Raw genomic sequence first — 22,750 nt, forward strand, 5'->3', positions numbered from 1 at the left:
GACAAAACTAAGGAGGCTCCAAAGGGGAAAGATTTCCGTTGTCTGAAATTTTCAAGTGGTATTTTCAAATGTGCCCAGGAATTCTTGTCTTTCCTTGACTCACCAGGCCATTTTATAGAGACATCTCTCTCTGTGGAATTGGCCCCTCTTCAGCCTCCTACAAAGTGGCCCTGCTTCAGGCAGCTGCCCCACAGGAGGTGGCTACAGAGGAAGGCTCTGAAGGGGAGCCTCACCACCAGCCCCTGGTTGAAATGGACAAGGAAGAGTGCTGCCTTTGAGGGTAGAGGGAAGAGAGCTACCCACTTTTGCTGCTAGACTGTCCTTCATGTTCTTGAATGGACAGATGGGCTTGTGTTCAAGGTGCAGAGCTGGCCAGGAAAGAATCTCCCCCAAATTGTTTTTTTTTAAGTGTTTTTAAATTTGTATATTTGTTTTTAATTTTTTTAATTGTGGTAAACCGCCCAGAGAGCTTTGGCTATGGGGCGGTATACAAATGTAGTAAATCATCATCATCATCATCATCATCATCATCATCAAAGTGAACAGAATTGGAAATTTCATGAACCAAATTGCTAAGTAAAACAAGAGGTAAACAAAGCTTGCTTCCACAAGAGCTCTTCCATCATTACATATACCCTCTTCAGCAAAGGCAATGAAAACCATCTCAAGAGCAGAGTTAGGGCTGATTGATACGATATTTCAAGCTGCAGGTAGGGTTGGAATTGTGTATCTGAATACTCACTCACAATATGCAACTCTATTACCTCATATTTTACTCGATCCCCTTGGTTTGCCTCAAAAAGATTTAGCATAAATAACTAAAAGACAAAAAAGCCACAATATCAACTGATGTGCATTTAGCTCCCTAAGAAAACATATTATACTATATTTGCAAGAGAAAACTTTAATCCATAAATAAAGACAGTTTCATAATGCGTAAGTATAAAGGAAAAAGTTCATTTTGGAATTTCCTGCAATATAGCAACTAAATTATAAAGGGGGAGAGGTAAGGGATATGTAGTGTTTCTGTGATTTATTATCAAGTAACTAGAGCCCCATGCAGACAAACAGTAAATCTTTTCATTAGTATATATACTCTTTCTTGTAAAATTTAATGCAAACAATGAGTGATGTGATATCACTTATTTATTATTTATTGATTTAATAATAATAATAATAAATTTAATTTCTGTTTCGCCTATCTGGCCAATGGCCACTCTAGGCGACGTACAACAGTTAAAACATAATATGATAAAATACAATACAATAATACAATATAAAAACAATATAAGAACAATACAGCAGCAGACAATAATATTAAAACAGGGTAGGAGGCATTCCAATCTTAGGAATTAACCCTCCCCAGAAATCCCGAAGGCCTGTTGAAAGAGCCAGGTCTTTAAGGCTGTACAAAATGTATTTAGGGAAGAGGCATGCTGGAGATCTTGTGGGAGGGAGTTCCAGAGTGTGGGGGCCGCCACTGAGAATGCCCTCTCTCTAGTACCCGCCAATCTAGCTGTTTTTGTCGGCGGGATTGAGAGAAGGCCCTGTGTGGCTGATCTTGTCGGGCGGCATAATTGGTGGCGTTGAAGGTGCTCCGTAAGATAAACTGGGCCGATACCGTATAGGGATTTAAAGGTTAATACCAACACCTTGAATTGGGCCCGGAAAACAACTGGAAGCCAGTGTAGATCGAACAACACTGGTGTGATGTGATCCTGGCGGCGACTGTTCATAAGTAGTCGAGCCGCCGCATTTTGTGTAAGTTGTAGTTTCCGGACCGTTTTCAAGGGTAACCCCACGTAGAGCGCATTACAGTAATCCAAATGAGAGGTGACCAGGGCGTGTACTACCAGTGGGAGCTGATGAACAGGAAGGTAGGGTTGCAGCCTTCGTATGAGGTGTAGTTGATACCAGGCTGCCCGGCTCACTGCCGAAATCTGAGCCTCCATGGACAGCCTGGAATCAAGTACAACCCCAAGGCTGCGGACCTGGTCCTTGAGGGGTAAACTCACCCCACTGAACTTCAAGTCAACATCTCCCAACCTTCCTTTGTCTCCCACAAGCAGCACCTCGGTCTTATCGGGGTTCAGCTTCAGCTTGTTCCTTCCCATCCCATCCACTGACGGATTCCGGCACTTGGACAAGGTCTCCACAGCCGACTCTGGTGAAGATTTAAACGAGAGATAGAGCTGAGTGTCATCTGCATATTGGTGACACTGCAGCCCAAATCTCCTAATGATTGTCCCTAGCGGTTTCATATAAATGTTAAACAGCATGGGAGAGAGGATAGAGCCCTGTGGCACACCACAGTTGAGAGGCCAAGGGTCTGAAACCTCCTCCCCCAATGCTACTTGTTGATATCTATCGGAGAGAAAGGAATGGAACCACTGTAATACAGTACCTCCAATTCCCAATCCCTCCAGGCGATGTAAAAGGATACTGTGGTCGACAGTATCAAAAGCCGCTGAGAGATCGAGGAGGACAAGAAAGGAGAATTCTCCCCCATCCAATGCCCTCCTCAAATCATCTACCAGAGCGACCAAGGCTGTTTCAGTTCCGTGACCAGTCCTGAAACCCGATTGGTATGGATCCAAGTAATCCGTTTCATCCAAGTGTGCTGACAACTGGTTGGCCACCACTCGCTCAATGACCTTGCCCAAAAATGGTAGACTCAAAATTGGGTGGAAGTTATTATTGATTTATTAGATTTATATCCCACCCTTCCTCCCAGTAGGAGCAAAGGGCAGCATCCCACTGTGAGTGAAAATGCAGAAATGCGAACCCAACATCACATACCAAGGTACCCGTTAAAAGAGAATGCAATGAGATACAGAATGGAGGTGGCCCCATGTCTTGCAACATCAAGCTTAGTCCTTAATTTTACAGCTCACCTTTTTATCTTCTAATGGTTTTCATTAGTCACATGAATGTCCAAAGCTCCATCATTTTGGAACTGATTACAACACAATGGAAGCTATGAAAGAGAAACACTGAGTCAGAGTAGGGTTCCATACTTCATTTTCATTCATATAAAAATATGAAATTAAATTTCTTTTCTTTTAGTGACAAGTATCAGTCTTATTGTATTCATTCTGGGGTGGCTACATGATAAGCTATAACAGAGTTTTTACATAATCAAAATAAACAGATCCATGGGTAAAATCCAATGTAGTGTGAGGCTATATGCTTGTGCAATGGGCCTTCTCCTTTATCTCCTCCCCATTCACCTCCAAAATCTGTTCCAGGAAGGTTGGGGAACTTTCTGGACTACAACTCCCATCAGCCCCAGCCAACACAACTTGTAGTTCAAAACATCTGGAGGGCACTAGGTTGGGAAAATGATATAGAGTGGAATTCTTATCCCAAAGTTATGTTTTCAAATGAAGCTTCTCCATTTGAAGCAGCTGTGTGTGAATCACAGTTCCCACATACACAAATGGCACAGAGATACTTGCAATGATCCAGTCAAGACATTTAGACACAATGAAAGCCACAACTGAAGTCAGGTTTTTGTTCCACATATAGAACAAAGAGTCTTTCTTTGTTACTTATCTGATTTTAGTAAAAATAGAGTAAAGGTACTGGTTTTTAAATATGTAAGATTTCATATCAGAAGCAGGCTGTTTGTATTTTATATAAATGTTGACAATTTGGATTTAGTCTTTCATAATTGTTGTTGTTCAAAAAGAAATAGAGCAAAGTAAACAGCAATCTGAAGGATAAAATTAAGTGCAGTGGTTATTTTGTGAAAGTAATCTACTCTAGCAAAGTTCATTGTTTGAGTCCAATACCATTTTACAGTAACAAACCTTAACAGCAGATGCGACAAGATCATAATGTAATACGCACAACAGTAGCAACTCACACAACACAGAGACTTTATCAGATATTCAATAGCAGTCTTTTTCTAACCAATGAATAATTTTCTGCCTTATTTCCTTAAATCAATTTCCACCTAAAACAACTGATAGGCTTTACTGGCTATCTCATGATCAACAGAAGCAAAAAGTGAAAAATCACCATAGATGAAGCTCACTATTAAAGAACTTGGATAGCTGCACACCCACGATGTTACAAAGCTGGGATTAGTATTATTTATTTAGACATTTATTTTAGGACAGAATAAGAATTTGTGCTTTGCTTCTGCCCTCCAATTGCAAACATAAAATCCAGCAGAAATGTATTAAGTAAATAAAGAAAGACACTAAATGTTCTTGGTTAATTGCTCTTCAAACTACTAGAAAGGTTATTTTCTTACCTTACACTATGTCTTCTACAATCTGACAGTGTCATTCACTCAGTCATTTTAATGTCAGCTACTCTTTTATTATACAGAATACAAGTAATAACGAAACTGTGGTGATCAGCCTGCCTTCACTCCATATACTGTCTATATTTATACACTTATGCTTCTATTTGAATCTATATTTATCTGCTTTATCTGCCTACAGTGCATCTGTTTCTCATACACACAGACAATATATATATATATACACACAGACTTACATATATATATATACACACACACACTTACATATATATATATATATATATATGATTTTGTATGTTAGCAGCTGATGAAGGCGGAAGCTGAAACGTTTTGTTAATATAATAAAAATCTCTGTTTGGTTAATCACAATTACGTTCATATATATATTTTAGGTGATTAACGGAATCCTTATAGGGATCCAGAGCAAGCTTGAGTGAAGTTCTGCTTTCAAAACTGTCTTAAATATATATATATGCACACACACACATTCCATTGCACTTAAGAATCTGCATGAATGTATGTCATGTTGTGATTCCAAGAGCGGCAACAAGAGCACAATAAAAATTTGAAAACATACATATGACTAAATAATGGTGTGCATATACATACATACACACATACAAACACACACAGACAGAATATCTTATGCCCAGCTGACCAATAAAGAGGATTGTATGGTGTGAATTATCTGTCATATACAAGGTGGAATTTAGAAATGTTGTTCATTACTGACCTATAGGCTAAATATTCTTAAATTCATGCTCTGTCGCAATTAGGCATTGGGTGCAAAGCAACAGCTGTTTTCTTTTACAGCAAAGTTGGAGGGTTATTCTCAATGAACCTGACTGACACAGTGCTAGAAATACTGGCACACTGCCTGCAATGCTGTCTCTACATTGTAGCATTTGTGGAGCTACACCAACAACCGGAGGGTAATTTCTCATAACCACTTTGCAACAGTGGTGCCATTTTTCATAGTTTTATGGTGGTATTTCCAAGTGTGATTTTAGCCTGTGGTGGGACCCTCAAATCACCTCTTTATTATAGGCAAAATATGCCAGCCACAGACATGACTGACCCATCATGAGTGATACTTAACATTCTTACCAACTAAATACATTGCATTAAGATGTGCATAAACTTCCTATCCATATGAATACCAACCTCACTAGAAACACATTTATTATACTAAAAGGTATTGATAAAGTTATAGACCATGCGTTACTCATGGCTATTCACCTAAAATATCCAGACTATACTCAATAGCCAGATATAACTGAAATGTTTTTCATCACTATGCAAGTAGATTCAGTCCTGAATTATTTATTAGTCTGCTATATTATTAGAAACCATCAACTCACCAATGTAATGGACTCCCATTACTGTTAGGTAGAACTTAATCATGCTCTGTTCTAACCTTGAGTTATGTCCAGACCATCTCTCCTTATCTAAGCACACGTTTTAGTTAACAGCTTAATTACAGTTTTACCCATGCCCATAATACAACTGTTTTTCCTAGTAGCTGATAGGCAAATTCCGAACCAGGAGATTCTCAGGAAAATACTTTAATCAAATGTTATAAACATCATGCATATAGTTTTAGGCTTTCTGTAGTTTGCAAAGCTCCAATTTAATATTCTCATTAGATTCCAGAGAATCTAAACTTTGATTGAAAACAGAAATACAGATAACTAGTGCTTACCATTATATGGACAGATTTGAAACTGAGATTGAAAAAAATGTTTAAGGGTTGGAAACAAGCAATTATGTTCCTAGCTCTCATATATTCCAGGTTTATATATCATAATTTGTTGAGGGATGTGTAAAATATATTTGTACATACTTTTTCAGTTATAGGGTATTTATTTTCCATTAGTGCACAATAATTGTTAAAAATCTTTGGTAATAACTTCCCCACTATATATTTAATGCATTTCATTTTAAAACTTTATATTTACCAGATCTCTACCCCTACCCTATTGGCTACTGACTCTATAAAAACATTTTTCTTTTGGGCTGTCACAAAACCAGTTCACACTTCCATGGTACATTTTTAAGGCCTTCTATCTCACCTTTTGATCACTATACATGGCACAGGCTACAATCCTATGCACACTTGGAAGTAAGTCTCTTTCAACGTAGTGGGACTTAGCATCATTCTAGAGTGGTGTTTATTGTGGGATAGGTTCTCCTCACGCATGCACGTTTTTGCAATGCCCACATGACATCGTTGGCATCAAAATGCCAGTCCACATTTCCCCCCATATAATCAAGATCTACCCTTTCCACAGAAAATATAAGATAAAAAAAAGAACACTGGCGGCATATTTAGCCTCTATCTGGAAGCTCATTAAATTTCAAGTAAATATGCAAAGTATGGAGTTGAAAGACTGCAAATCTCCATTCATGACTTATGCTTGAGAGTGCATTCCATTTCACTGCCCCAAACCAGCTAAAGTCTGTTGGGTTTAAGACTGACTAATGCCAATGGAACATAATTGCAACAAACTGTCAGTTTTCCATTGCTTTCAATGGGTCCTATTCACGATAAAGTTTAATTAGAAGAACTGCAGGTCAGTAGTAGAGCAAATGCTTTCTATTCTCTACAAAAGTCTCAGGTTTACTCCCTGGTATTTCTATGTAGAACTTAGAAAGTCCCCTGTCTGAAACCCTGCAGACTCACTGCCAGTCAGTGGAGATAGTTCTAAACTAGATGTACCAATGATCAAGATAAGGCAGCTTCAGGTGTGTTATGGATGGGGCTACTGCTTAACACAAAGAAATCCAAACTAGTCAAGTCCAACACAAAGAAAACAATGAATTTTATTGATTTGTAACCAAAATATAAATTTTAAAAAGTATGCAGAATATTTCCTAGATTTTTACATGGGCTAATTTAAAACACAGTAAGAGCAAACTGCATATTGTTTGGAAAACTCATTCTGAAAACAGCAACTACTATGAGGATATGGGATGTTGTCATTTGCTATATTAATCTTATTCCCACCCCCCAAAAACAGCATGTGCAATCATGGCTATAATTATCCAACAGTTTATTAGTGGACAGCAGAACAAATATTACGTGCAGGATAGCATCATCAAAAATATTCTTACAATATAGCCACTAAGAAATCTCATATTACTAATCACTAAATTTTAAACATCTGTACAAAACAAATGCCATTTACGAGTTGATAAAATGCACACACAAATTCCACTTTTATCTATTTTAGGGAAATGCATTTTCCAAAGTCAGGAAACAAATGCAAATTCTGAAGCAAATAATACTAATTAAATATTTTGCAGGGAAAAGAAATCAGGAGCAAATTGAATTATTTCAAGAGCTGTAATGTGTTAGAGCACAAGTATCTTTCGCTTATTCATACATTATTGGCAACTTATTTTCCTATATATCCCTTTGAAATAATCTCTTATGTTTTCTACTTCCCATGCATTGCATATAAATACATTTTTGGACATCTGCAGTAATATTCTATGTATGCTTACTCAGAATTAAGTCCTACTGGTTTCAATGGGGCTTATTCCCAAAACAGTATGCATAACTAACCACTTAAAACTCTCAGTGATCTCAATAAAATTTACATCTAAATAAATATGCTTAATATTGAACTGCACATTTAATAAAAAAGCAAAACGAATCAGCTCTAATCATTAAAACATATCTAAAAATGCAGTTCTATTCTTCTATGAAGATTGAACAAACAATTTATAAATTGTGAAGATGGTACTTTTCATTTTACATAATGCTGGAGAGTGGAAGGACTGAACTGATTTGTAATAAAATGGTCAACATTTCTAACATCTAACACGAATGATACTATCACACACAAACACACCCATCAACCCCTGTCCAACACTGTCTACAAAGCACAGGATGTCAGCATTTGGGTCCCCATCTGGAGATTTCTCCCCTGAAGCTAAAAAAGGAAACCTCTTCCAAATTTAACACTGAGTATATACAACACAGATTTGAAATAAACGACAAGAGGACACTCTTCCCCTGGGTCATTTAAAGAGTATATTAGTGGAAGGCCATTACCTAGATGATGAAAACCAAAGCAGCCCTCTCGACAGATCATCCTGGAAAAGATGCTAAAATCTCTTCAATAACAACTGATCATTGGTACTTCCCAAGAAACAAAAGCTAAAGCTGAAGATATTCATGTGCAACTTGGCAACATTATCACATCTCTAGGCACTAGCAGCTCTCTCATGTGCCCAATGATTTTTTTTTCAATTTGGAAAGAAAGCCAACTGTATGCTTTCAAAAATATGCTATCCCATTAATGCCCTAACCATTACACCCTCAACTGTTCAGAAGAAATTAATTAGAAGAAAGCAGTAAGAAAAACATTTGTCAACATCAACAACAAAGTTTTGCACCCGTAGGAATCTCTACAATGACAGAATTTCATAGTTTAGAATACATAGCTTTTGGAAAAACTAAAAACCCCACAGATCACAGAACAAAAAGTTCCATTTGAAACAGAAATATCGACAGATGAAGTTCAAAATGGTATAAAGGACCGTCCAAATGGCAAATCTCCCGGGCATTTGCAATGAATTCTATAAACCTTTTCAGGAGCTTCTTGTGCTTTGAATACTTGAAATGTTTTATCAGTATCTTGAGCTGGGAAAATAGCTCCACTAGCCCTATTCCTATTTGGAAGCCACTACAAAAGGATTGAAATACTGAATGCCCTAGATTGTATTCAACCATTATTGAAGGTTAACATGCTAGCGAGCATCTTAGAAAATATCAGTTCACAATTTCATGACAACTAACTGGCATTATTTCAGAGAAATCTCTATCACAACATTTGGGGAAAGAGTTTTGTTTCTCATTTATCAAAGCACAACAAGCAAACAAATAATAAATAATAATAATAATAAATTTTATTTTTCAGCCGCCTATCTGTCCGGATTAGGGACACTCTAGGCGACGAACAACAAGAATAAAAACAATACATATAGATCAACATAATCAAATTATAAGCTAAAAAACCATTCATTAATTCAGTTGTAACATAAATTAATCTGTCCCAATCTTGTAGGCCTGCCTGAACAGCCAGGACTTCAAGGCTCGGCGATAGCTGGACAGGGAGGGAGCATGTCTGAGATCGAAAGGGAGAGAGTTCCAGAGGGTGGGGGCCACAACAGAGAATGCCCTCTCTCTGGTCCGTACCAGCCTAGCTGTTCTCACCGGTGGGACCGAGAGAAGGTCTTGCGAGGCTGATCTCGTCAGGCGGCACAATCGGTGATTCTGGAGGCGTTCCTTCAGATATACTGGGCCGAAACCGTATAGGGTTTTAAAGGTCAACACCAACACCTTGAATTGGGCCCGGTAGACAACTGGTAGCCAGTGAAGATCTAATAACACTGGGGTGATATGATCCCAGCGACGGCTATGCGTAATCAAGCGTGCCGCCGCGTTCTGTACCAGCTGTAATTTCCGGACCGTTTTCAAGGGTAACCCCACGTAGAGCGCATTGCAGTAGTCTAAGCGAGAGGAGACCAGGGCATGTATCACCTGAGGGAGCAGGTGAACAGGAAGATAGGGACGCAGTCTCCGTATCAGATGTAATTGATACCAAGCTGCCCGGCTCACTGCTGTAATCTGAGCCTCCATGGACAGCTGGGAGTCAAGTATGACCCCAAGACTGCGGACCTGGTCCTTCAGGGGTAAACTTACCCCATCAAGCATCAGGTCAGTAATTCCTAACTTCCTTTTATCTCCCACAAGTAATACCTCAGTCTTGTTGGGGTTCAGCTTCAGCCTATTCTCTCCCATCCATCCACTTACGGATTCTAGGCACTTGGACATGGTATTCACAGCCAACTCCGGTGAGGACTTAAAGGAGAGATAGAGCTGAGTGTCATCTGCGTACTGATGGCACTGCAACCCAAAACTCCTGATGATTGCTCCCAGCAGTTTCACATAGATGTTGAATAGCATGGGAGAGAGGATAGAACCCTGTGGTACTCCACAATGAAGAGGCCAAGGGTCTGAAACCTCATTTCCCAATGCCACTCGTTGCTGCCTATCCGAGAGATAGGAACGGAACCACTGCAAGACAGTGCCTCCTATTCCTAATCCCTCTAGGCAGTTTAAAAGGATACTGTGGTCAACGGTATCAAAAGCCGCTGAGAGGTCCAGGAGGACAAGGAAGGTGTATTCACCCCTATCCAATGCCCTCCGCATATCATCTACCAGTGACCAAGGCTGTTTCCGTACCATGACCAGTCCTAAAACCCGATTGGTATGGATCTAAATAATCCATTTCCTCCAAGTGTGTCTGTAATTGCGCAAGCACCACCCTCTCAATCACCTTGCCCAAGAATGGTAAATTAGAGACTGGGTGAAAGTTGTTTAACTCTTAGGGATCCACGGACGTTTTTTTTAAGATGGGCTTTATTACCACTTCCTTGAGGGCTGATGGCATTGCACCCTCTTGCAAGGATGCATTCACCACCGCCTTGATCCCTTCGCACAGTCTCTCTTTACAGCTCATGATGAGCCATGATGGGCAAGGATCAACCAGACAGGTGGTCGGCTTCACAGTACAGAGCACCTTGTCCACTTCCTCAGAGAGAAGAGGCTGAAACCGATCCCAACAGACCGTAATGCAACTGGCCGACTCTGGCCCACTTCCTGTTTCCACGGCGAGCGGAAGCGTGCTCTTCAGACATTCAATTTTAATGGCAAAGTGTTTAGCAAACGTATCACAGGAGATATTAGAATGTTCCATGGGTTCCTGAGCAACTGGACCGACCAGGCTTCGGACCACTTGGAACAATCTCCTGGGACAACACTCTGCTGATGCAATAGAGGCAGCAAAGAAATTTTTCTTTGCTGCCTTTGTTGCCACCTGGTAAGCAGCTATTGCTGCTCTAACCCGTGTCCGATCGTCTTCAGTGCAAGATTTCCGCCACCGGCGCTCAAGTCGTCTCACCTCCTGTCTCAGACCTTGCAGCCGTAGTGTATACCAAGGTGCTGTCTGAGTTCTGTTCAGGGGGAGAGGATGTTTCGGAGCCACCTGGTCTTTCCTTAGCATTGCCCACAGATTAGTGGCTCCTATAAGTATGTCAATTCCATTTGAGAATTTGGTGGGAGGGGAGGGGATGGACCCCAAATGAAAGCCTCTACACTGCTGGCAATATTCATCTGAAGGGCTCCCAACAAGACAGACATAAAGGACACTTTTATTAACTGTAAACATCTCACAGATTTCAGCTCCTTTAAGGCCTAACTCTACACATATTAGTAAGAGTGGGAGGGTGCATTTCAAATTGGGGCCATAGCACACAGGGAGGGGTTTAACCCTTCCCTGCTACAATCCTGACAAAAAGTGCCCCAAATGCTACAATCAGTGGCAGGAAAAAAGCCCCCATTGGTGCAGGGGGGGTTGTCATTAATTGCAGGGTCAGAGTAGTGTCAATTTTTGTTATAGGGGAAAGATTAAACATACACCTGCGTACTGTGGTCCCGATTCAAAATGAACCCCATCTTCTATGCTTCCTATTAAATACATTTTAAAAAGCTACTTCATATGAAGCTTCAGGCAACACCTTTATCATCATATATAGTCAGGCTGTAAAAGCACTTGGAAAGATGTTTGCATGCTTTCTCCCTTGAGTGTATAACACGCAGTGCTAAAGAGTTTCCTGGACTTCAGACTTCCTGGACTTGCAGTTCAATCAGAAATAAAGCTAGCTCTTTTTATACACAGCAATTTTGCTTTCCCCTGCAAAGAACCACTCAGTGGACTAAAATATCTTCGAAGTTTACACTGCTATATTTAGTTTTAATGTAAATATGTCTGAATTCGAGATGATGATCAGTCAGGAAGTGACAGTCAACTTTTCCATGTCAGTGGTACTATGAGGTTCAAATAACTAGAGGTTCAGAGCTCATCCAATTAAATTACGAATTCTAAATTGAAACATGGAACAATTGTATATAGCAAGGAATGATACAAACAATAAAGAGCATTGAGATTCCAAAGACAAAAATAAATTATAAACCATCAGAACTGGAGATTCTGTAACTGGGCAGCTGTAGTTTGATATGTTTGGAACTGGCTGCGTTGTGCCAATCAGATTTCTCTCAAACAAGATTTTACACTCTGAGGCTTTTAGATAATGACAAGGTACCTAAAGCAGGGGCATACAGGAATAAAGGAGCAACTAACTTTGTACATAGCCAGGAGAACAGTTACTTATGTGCAGCTAGCATGCTTTCCCTTAATAGTGAAAAATCCAGTTTCAAAAAAAGGCTGCAATAATACCTTATCTTTAAAATATAAGAAGAATGAAGTAAGTGTGCCCCATTTCTTTTGGGCATTTGGAAATCACACACTCTGCAACAAGCACTGTGAATGAGCCCACACAGATGGCATAAGATTCAAGACAGATAAAAGGAAGTACTTCATGCAGTGCATAGTTAAACTATGGAATTTGCTCCTACAAGATATAGTGATGGCCACTGTGGGCCCCTCATGAAGGAGTGGTGACCAACAGGAGTGCAGTCAGTTTGACTTTATTGAGACTTTAGCCCTTGTTACAAACTCTCTTCCTCTTTCCTGGGCAATGCAAGTCTAAACCCCCATACATGGGGTCACAAGAACAATCATCCTTCTGAAGACCTTTTCCCTTTGCTTGTTGCTTTATGGGGGTCCTTTCCTGAGACAGCTATGTAGAAGCCTAGAGTTCTACCTGTTTCCAGTGTCCCTGGTGATCTGCAGCTATCATCTCCTTCACTCCCAAGTCCGGAAGCTTCCCAAGAACCCCTATCTCATCCTCCACTCCCCCTCTCTTCTCCTCCCCCCTGGTCAGTTTCACCTAACCTAAACATGATTGAAGTGGAATAAATCCCAATGAACTCAGTAAGCATTCAAATGATCAGTCGATTCTCAGCAAACTTGCACAGGATCCCCTTTCTTACACCCCAGTAAAAAAAGAAAAGCAAAGAAATTCATTAATAGGCAAAAAGAAAACCCTCTGTGGTTTAAGAATGTACCTATGTGCTTAGATTAACTAAGCACATAGAAGAACAAGCCTTGCTGAAGCAGAGCCAGCATGGCTTCTGCAAGGGAAAGTCCTGTCTCAGTAACCTATTAGAATTCTTTGAGAGCGTCAACAAGCATATAGAGGTGATCCAGTGGACATAGTGTACTTAGACTTTCAAAAAGCGTTTGACAAGGTACCTCACCAAAGACTTCTGAGGAAGCTTAGCAGTCATGGAATAAGAGGAGAGGTCCTCTTGTGGATAAGGAATTGGTTAAGAAGCAGAAAGCAGAGAGTAGGAATAAACGGACAGTTCTCCCAATGGAGGGCTGTAGAAAGTGGAGTCCCTCAAGGATCGGTATTGGGACCTGTACTTTTCAACTTGTTCATTAATGACCTAGAGTTAGGAGTGAGCAGTGAAGTGGCCAAGTTTGCTGACGACACTAAATTGTTCAGGGTTGTTAAAAGAAAAAGGGATTGAGAAGAGCTCCAAAAAGACCTCTCCAAACTGAGTGAATGGGCAGAAAAATGGCAAATGCAATTCAATATAAACAAGTGTAAAATTATGCATATTGGAGCAAAAAATCTTAATTTCACATATACGCTCATGGGGTCTGAACTGGCGGTGACCGACCAGGAGAGAGACCTCGGGGTTGTAGTGGACAGCACGATGAAAATGTCGACCCAGTGTGCGGCAGCTGTGAAAAAGGCAAATTCCATGCTAGCGATAATTAGGAAAGGTATTGAAAATAAAACAGCCGATATCATAATGCCGTTGTATAAATCTATGGTGCGGCCGCATTTGGAATACTGTGTACAGTTCTGGTCGCCTCATCTCAAAAAGGATATTATAGAGTTGGAAAAGGTTCAGAAGAGGGCAACCAGAATGATCAAGGGGATGGAGCGACTCCCTTACGAGGAAAGGTTGCAGCATTTGGGGCTTTTTAGTTTAGAGAAAAGGCGGGTCAGAGGAGACATGATAGAAGTGTATAAAATTATGCATGGCCTTGAGAAAGTGGATAGAGAAAAGTTCTTCTCCCTCTCTCATAATACTAGAACTCGTGGACATTCAAAGAAGCTGAATGTTGGAAGATTCAGGACAGACAAAAGGAAGTACTTCTTTACTCAGCGCATAGTTAAACTATGGAATTTGCTCCCACAAGATGCAGTAATGGCCACCAGCTTGGAGGGCTTTAAAAGAAGATTAGACAAATTCATGGAGGACAGGGCTATCAATGGCTACTAGCCATGATGGCTGTGCTCTGCCACCCTAGTCAGAGGCAGCATGCTTCTGAAAACCAGTTGCCGGAAGCCTCAGGAGGGGAGAGTGTTCTTGCACTCGGGTCCTGCTTGCGGGCTTCCCCCAGGCACCTGGTTGGCCACTGTGAGAACAGGATGCTGGACTAGATGGGCCACTGGCCTGATCCAGCAGGCTCTTCTTATTTATTTATTTATTTTATTTTATTTTATTTATAGACCGCCCATAGCGAATAGCTCTCTGGGCGGTGAACAGCAGAGTTAAAATACAAAGTTACAATAAAACATACAAGGTCACAACAAGGTAGAGTAAAAAACATTGAATATAAAACATGAACGTTAAAATGCCTGGGAGTATAACCAGGTCTTAACCTGGCGCCTAAAAGAAAGTACCGTAGGCGCCAGGCGTATCTCCTCAGGTAAGCTGTTCCATAGTTCGGGGGCCACCACAGAAAAGGCCCTGGATCTAATAACAATCCTCCGGGCATCCTGATGGGTTGGTACCCGGAGGAGGGCCTTAGATACTGAACGAAGTGAACGGGCAGGTTCATAGCGGGAGAGGCGTTCCATCAGATATTGCGGTCCCACACCGTGTAAGGCTTTATAGGTCAAAACCAGCACCTTGAATCTGGCTCGGAAACAAATAGGTAGCCAGTGCAAGCGGGCCAGGACAGGTGTTATATGCGCGGACCAATGGGTCCCCGTCAACAACCTGCACTAGCTGAAGTTTCCGAACGGTCTTAAAGGGCAGCCCTACGTAGAGAGCATTACAGTAGTCCAATCTAGAAGTTACCAGAGCGTGAACAACAGAGGCGAGATCGTCACTGTCCAGATAGGGGCGTAGTTGGGCTACTAAGCGAAGATGGTAAAACGCATTCCGCGCCACCGAGGCCACTTGAGCCTCAAGCGACAAGGAAGGGTCAAAAAGGACCCCCAAACTACGAACCTGTTCCTTCAAGGGGAGTGTAACCCCATCTAGAACAGGCTGAACATCCACCATCTGGGCAGGTAAAGAGCTCACCAACAGTGTCTCAGTCTTGTCTGGATTGAGTTTCAGTTTATTAGCTCTCATCCAGTCCATTATCGCGGTCAGGCAACGGTTCAGCACATCAACAGCCTCACCTGAAGAAGGTGAAAAGGAGAAGTAGAGTTGTGTGTCATCAGCGTACTGATGGCAACACACTCCAAAACTCCTGATGACCGCACCCAGAGGCTGCATGTAGATGTTAAAAAGCATGGGGGACAAGACCGACCCCTGAGGGACTCCACAATGGAGAGTCCAGGGTGTCGAGCAATGTTCCCCAAGCACTACCTTCTGGCGACGATCAGCTAAGTAGGAGCGGAGCCACTGCCAAGCAGTGCCCCCAACTCCGCGAGCCTCCCCAGAAGGATACCATGGTCGATGGTATCAAACGCCGCTGAGAGATCAAGGAGAATCAACAGAGTCACACTCCCCCTGTCCCTCTCCCGACAAAGGTCATCATACAGGGCGACCAAGGCTGTTTCGGTGCCAAAACCGGGCCTAAAACCGGATTGAAACGGATCCAGATAATTGGTTTCATCCAAAAGCGCCTGGAGATGGCCGGCGACCACACGTTCCAAGACCTTGCCCAAAAAAGGGACATTCGCCACCGGCCTGTAGTTGTTCAAAACATCTGGGTCCAAAGAAGGTTTCTTCAAAAGAGGTCTCACTACTTATGTTCTTATGTTCTTATGTACAGCTATTTAAATAGTGTTAGAATTGATTTTTCAGATGTTTTTAAAGCTTTTTAAAAGATGTTTTGCTTTACTATGTTTTAAAGTCTGTTTTTATGATGTTTTAGAGTGTTCTTAGTGTTTTTGTTCACTGTCCTGGGTCCTACTGAGAGGATGGATGGGATATAAATTTCATAAATAAATAAATAAATAAAATATGTTACCAAATTCTTCCAAGCTGCACAGAAAGTGGACTGGATTGTTAGCACAAGGATTTCTACTTGCACAATGGGACTTGCCGCTTCTCCTCCTCTTGCGCCCACCCTGTACCCTCCCTAAATCTGATTCAAAGGGTTGGAGGAACTCCTAGAACAGATTTAGGGGGCACATGGGAGGATGAAAGGGTGAAAAGTCCTATGACACAAGTGAAAATCCTTCTACTAACAGGATGCTTCCTCAGCACTAATTTGTATGCAATGTTTGTTATTTAGTTATTCCAGACATTTTAACATAGTGTTTGATTGTATTATGATTTGTTATTGTTTTATTTTCTGCATGGTACATTTTTATGTATACTGCCTAGAAATGCTGATGATTAAAAAAATGGAAGTGGACTGCCTTCAAGTCGATTCCGACTTATGGGCGACCCTAAGCAGTATTCAGAGGTGGTTTACCACTGCCTCCCTCTGAGGCTGAGAGGCAGTGACTGGCCCAAGGTGACCAAGTGAGCTTCATGGCTGTGTGGGGATTCGAACCCTGGTCTCCCAGGTCAAAGTCCAACACCTTAACCACTAGTGGTATATAAAAATAATAAATAAATAATAAATAGTGAGGATGTTTAAAACACAAATGAACTCTTATCTTCAATTATCTGCCAGTTTTCTGTATGGAGCTTATTGTCAGCTTCAGGGCTGGGCAGTAACGAAGCAGCCGGCAGTTAACTGAGCAATAAATCGGTCAAGGCCAGGCAGATAACGGAGGTCGGCTGGCAGAAGAAAGGCTTGACAAACTAACCAGTAGCAGTGTCCAAGAACGTTGTCCAGGTAGGGAAGGAGAGTTCAAAAGCCAGGGGTCCAGTGTGAAGGTCTAGAGGCTAGCAATGGCATTACATGCGAGGATTCACAACCGACCTTGTAGTCAGCAGTCTGCTGCAGCCATGAACTGACTTTTAGAACAGACTCCCTAAGCCAGGTGCCCGCGATTAGTCTACCAGCTGCTCAGAGCTGCTTGTTCTTAAACGACCCGACCTCTTCCTTCGTTGCTGTGCTACTTGCTGGCATCTCCTTTCTGCAGGGAGCAGGGGAGCCTCCTGTTCATACCCAGAATCCGATTTAGGGGCTTCAGCCAGGTCCTGCACATTCACCAGCTGGGGAAGAGCCAGAGTTGTGTCCTCAGGGGTTGCACTAGTTCCTTCTCCTGGGTCTGCCAACTCTGCCTCTTCCTCTTCCTCCGAGTCCTCTGAAGGGGCCATGACATTATCCCCCTCCCCACAACAAGTCCGCCCTCTCCCCCTTGGACCCGGTTTGTCCGGGTAGCGCCGATGGAATTGACGGACCAGGCGGGGGCATGCACCTGTGAGGTGTCTTCCCAGGAGCGTTCCTCAGGGCCATACCCCTTCCAATCTATCAGGTACTGGAATTGGCCTTGATACCTTTGGGAGTCCAGGATTTGCGCCACTTCAAATTCTTCCTCCCCATCCACTTCCACCGGTGGCGGAGGCAGTGGGCGCGGACTCAAAGGGTGCGGTGGGAGGGCCAGGACCAGCAACAACCTGTGGAAGACGGGGTGAATGCGAAGGGACGTGGGGAGCTGCAATCGGAAAGCCACCGGGTTAACCTGCCGGGTGATACAGAAGGGACCAATCCATCGAGCATCCAGCTTCTGAGATGGCCGCTGGGATCGCAGGAACTTAGTTGAGAGCCACACCCGGTCTCCTATCTTCAGCGGAGGGCCTGGCTGGTGATGGCGGTCTACAAACCGTTTATAGGCATCCTTTGCCTGCTCCAGCTCCTCCTTCAAGACCTCCTGCAGGGCCGTCAATTCTTGTGCAGATCTGCGGCAGGGACTGGTGAGGGAAGTAGGACCAAGGAGAAGAACGGGGGGTGATAGCCATAGGAGGCAAAGAAAGGGGTTTGACGTGTAGAGGCATGGAGGGAGTTATTGTATGCGAATTCTGCCAGAGGCAGCAGATCCGCCCATTTGTCCTGTTGGTAGCAGGTGTAACAACGCAGGTACTGTTCCACCGTGGCGTTGGTGCGTTCCGTCTGCCCATCTCACTGTGGGTGATGGGCGGAGGACAGATGGACCCAGACGTCAAGGGTTTGGAACAGCGCTTGCCAGAACTGGGCAGTGAACTCAGCTCCTCGGTCCGATATCAAGTGATCTGGAAGACCGTGCAGACGGAAAACCTGGGCCAAAAACATCCGAGCGGTTTCGGGAGCAGAGGGGAGTCCAACACACAGGATGAAATGGGCCATCTTAGTGAACAGGTCCACTACTACCAGAATGGTGGTCATCCCCCTGGATATGGGTAGGTCTGTGATGAAATCCAGAGAAACTGACCGCCAGGGACCAGTAGGAGTGGGCAGTGGTAGCAGGAGCCCAGACGGCTTCCCGGGGTACTCCTTGGCTCGTTGACAGGTATCGCAGGCCACCACATAGTTTTTTACATCAGCCTGAACCCGGGGCCACCAGAACTCTCGTAGGACCAGAAGTAGGGTTTTGTAGGTTCCAAAGTGCTCTGCTGGCCGGCTGTCATGACAGAGGTGGAGCACCTCTCCCTGCAGGGCGCCTAGAGGAATGTATAGCTGGTCCAGATGGTACAAGGTGCCATTCCGCAGCAAGAATGGGCTGTCGAGGCGAGGGTTCCTGACTGGAGGTCTTGCTGACGGGCCAAAGCGTACTCATCTCTCTGCTGTTGTTCGTGCACCCTGTCTAACAGGGATTGTAGCGGCTGGATAGCTGCAAAGTTTTCTGGGCAGAGAATTGGGCAAAGGGGGGACTCGTGCTGCTCAGCTCGATATTCGGGCTAGCGGGAAAGAGTGTCTGCTTGTGTGTTCCGGCGGCCAGGGAGGTAGGTGACAGTGAAATTAAACCGGGAGAAAAACAGGGACCACCGGATCTGGCGTTGATTAAGCTGTCTGGCGCCTTGTAGATGCTCCAGATTCCAATGGTCAGTTCACACTTGTACTGGGTGGTGAGCCCCTTCCAGAAGATGCCAGGTTTCGAAAGCTACTTTTATGGCCAGTAACTGCTTCTCCCAAATGGTATAGTGCCTTTCGGAAGAGTTGAGTTTCCAGGAGTGAAATGCACAGGGAAGCAGGGACCGCTCCTTGCCTACTGACTGTAATAAGACAGCTGCAACAGCTTTGTCAGATGCGTCGGCTTCCACAATGAAGGGTCTGGTGAGGTCAGGTTGTTGCAGGATGGGTTCAGAGGTGAAGGCTTCCTTGAGGCGCTGAAATGCCTGTTCAGCCACCTCAGTCCAGCAGAATTTCTCTTTGGATTGGAGTAGGTCTGAGATGGGCACCGTTAACTCGGAGAAGTGGGAAATGAACCGGCGGTAGTAATTGGCGAAGCCCAAAAAGTGTTGCACATCCTTGTGGCTGAGAGGGGCCTGCCATTGTAGAATAGTTTCAATCTTTGCTGGGTCCATCTGGATACCCGAGGGGGAGAGTCGATGGCCTAGGAAATCCATGGTAGTGAGGTCAAATTCACATTTTTCCAGCTTGGCAAACAGGTGGTTCTCCCTTAGTCTCTGCAGCACTGCTCAAACATGTTTCTCATGATCAGAGGGGTTCCGTGAGTATATCAGGATGTCATCCAAGTAGATCACCAGGAAGCGGTCTAGGAAGTATCAGAAAATGTCATACATGAGGTGCTGGAAGACCGCAGGAGCGTTGCATAGGCCAAAAGGCATCACTGTATACTCAAAATGCCCATACCTGGTGCGGAAGGCCGTCTTCCATTCATCTCCTTCCCGAATACGCACCAGATTATAGACCCCCCCCTCAGGTCCAGTTTGGTAAAGAAGCAAGCACCCTGCAACCGCTCCAGAAGTTCCGGGATCAGGGCAAAGGATATCGATTCTGAACTGTGATCTGGTTGAGGGCTTGGTAATCGTTACAAAGCCAGAATTCCCCAAACTTCTTCTTCACAAATAGCACAGGGGCAGCCGCAGGCGATGCGGATGGTCGAATGAAACTGTCGTGTTCAGGTTGGGACTCAGGAACCAGACCACTTGGTGCAAGCAATTCAGTTTTTATTAAAGTAATATCCAAAAAAAGGCTACGCCGTCTCATGAACTGGAACAGCAAAACATAACCTGCAACATGGAAGAGAGTTGACAGAGCAAGGGACTAGTATTCCCACTGTCCCTTAAGAAGGGGTCAATCGAGCACGAATTCTCTCACTCCGCCTCAATGTGCTTTCATCCACCGCCCGCCTCTGCTCCCCCTTCTTTTGCCACCTCTTTTGCTGTTGCCTTGTACATGGAGAAGGGGGAGCTACTGCCTCCTCCCCTTCTGAGGAATCTAACTCAGGTATGGGGGAAAGCAGGGGGGCCATGTTTAAAGCATCTGACTGTTTCTTCTGGCTTTTCCCTGGATCAGGAGGAGGTTGAATTCCCCCTTGCCCTCCCTCCTTCTCTAACTCTTCTGAGAGAAGAGGGGGAGGAGGCGTGGGAAGCTCACAGGGAGAATCTGTGCCTGTTGGAGCTTCAAGGCCTTCAGTCCCAGACAGCTCTATCTCAGAGATTCCCTCCCCCTCTTCTGTGCCTTCTTCACACAGCTCTGGCCAAATGACCCCCTCCCTTTCCTCATCTTCTGAAACATTAGTGTCCCAATCCTGCATCCTGACAGAAACCTCAGCGTAGGTTCTTGTTGATGAACTCCCGTAGGGCTGCCAGTTCGGGCTCAGACAAGGAGTAAATCTGCCCAAGGGGGATCTTGGCTCCCGGGAGCAGGTCAATGGGGCAGTCATAGGGACGATGGGGTGGTAACTGGTCCGCTTTTTGTTTTCCAAACACATCCCGGAAGTCTCGGTACTTTTCTGGTAATTTCTCCAGTTCTGCGCCTGCCTCTTAGGCAGTCAGGGCCTGCTCTTTCTGCCCCAACAGGTAGTTCGGCAATAACGGGAGAGAGCCATTTGGCCCATTGACCACTGGGTCATGTTGTTGGAGCCACACCAGGCCAAGCACTACCGGGAAATGGGGTGCCGCCGCTAGGTAGAATTGAAGGCTTTCTTGGTGTCCACCAAGGGCCAATTCTAGAGGCACGGTTTCCTGCACTATGGGGCCCGTAGCAAGGACTCTACTATCGATAGTCTCTACCATCACGGGTTGGCGGGTAGGTTGTCGAGGAATGTGGTGTAGTTCGGCAAAGGACACATCCATAAAGTTGCTGGAGGCTCCAGAGTCCAGCATGGCCCGTACTTGTACGTTGCCCCGCCCAGGGACTGTCAGGGAGATCAGCACAGTCAGATGCCTGGGCGGTGGGGAACTGAGCTGATGAGCCCCCTGGATTGCTGCTTCGCTCCAGCCTAGGGGCCGGTGGAGGCCGGGACATGGAAGTTTCCTGAGGTAGGGGTTGCTGGTCGTTTGGTGGGACAATGGGCTGCAAAATGGCCCGGGGTTCCACAATATAGGCAGAGGCTCTGCTGTCTGTGTCTCTGCTTTTTGGCGGCAGAAATGCACGGCTGAGCCCCTCCCAACTGCATGGGTTCCTCGGGTGGATTAGGGTCCCTGCAGGGAGGCTCCAAGGGCGCAGCCACAGGGGCTGGGGCTCTGCAGGCTGCCCGGGCCCGGTTCCTGATATGCCTGCTTTCCAACCTCCCATCGATCTGCAGGCACAAGTGAATCAAGGCTTGCAGGGTTCCAGGGCGCTCCACCCTAGCCAGCTCATCCAGGAGTTCATCGGACAGGCCCTCCTGAAATTGATCCAGGAGAGCAGCTTCATTCCAACTCAGGTCTTGTTGCAATAAGCGAAAGTCAGTCACATACTCCACCAGGGGGCACCAGCCTTGCCGCAGTCTATGTATGCGACAGTTAGCCGTAGCTGACCTCACTGGGCCCTCAAACATAGCCCACAGGTCTTGGGTGAAGGCAGCCAGGTTATTTAACACTGGGCTACTCTCGAGGAGCAGAGGCGTGGCCCATCTAGCTGCAGCACCAGTGCACAGGCTAATCAGGAATCCCACTCGAGTCTACAGATACCATCTTATCAGGAGATCCATTCCACGCAACATATGAAGTGGACCTTTAGTGTTGTGGCCCCAACATTTTAAAATTCCCTCCCCTTAAATATTAGACAGGTGCCATATCGTTATCTTTTTGTCACCTATTGAAGACCTTCCTCTTTTAACAAGCCTCTTCAGTAGAGACCTTATCCCAGTCTGTGTCTGTGCTGGAATTGCTTTTTCAGATGTTTATAAAGTTGTTTGTTAAAAGATGTGTTTAAGATGTTTTGTTTTAATATGTTTTTAAAGATATTTTGCTTTAAT

General features: G+C 44.2%; 1 protein-coding gene across 19 annotated transcripts in view; it reads right to left on the reverse strand.

Annotated features, from left to right (window-relative positions):
- ZBTB20 (zinc finger and BTB domain containing 20) overlaps positions 1-22,750 on the reverse strand; it is a 798,165-nt gene that overhangs the window by 435,019 nt on the left and 340,396 nt on the right. For 18 of the 19 annotated variants that reach the window (XR_009762877.1, XM_061628379.1, XM_061628375.1 and 15 more), the window contains one exon: positions 2,895-2,977. The exons of the other annotated variant lie outside the window; for it this stretch is intronic. The gene's annotated coding sequence lies outside the window, so the exon portion shown is untranslated. The remainder of the gene's footprint in view (positions 1-2,894; positions 2,978-22,750) is intronic. 19 annotated transcript variants of the gene reach the window in all.

Source organism: Rhineura floridana, chromosome 5 (assembly GCF_030035675.1).
Source record: "Rhineura floridana isolate rRhiFlo1 chromosome 5, rRhiFlo1.hap2, whole genome shotgun sequence".
In the NCBI taxonomy this organism is placed as follows: domain Eukaryota; kingdom Metazoa; phylum Chordata; class Lepidosauria; order Squamata; family Rhineuridae; genus Rhineura; species Rhineura floridana.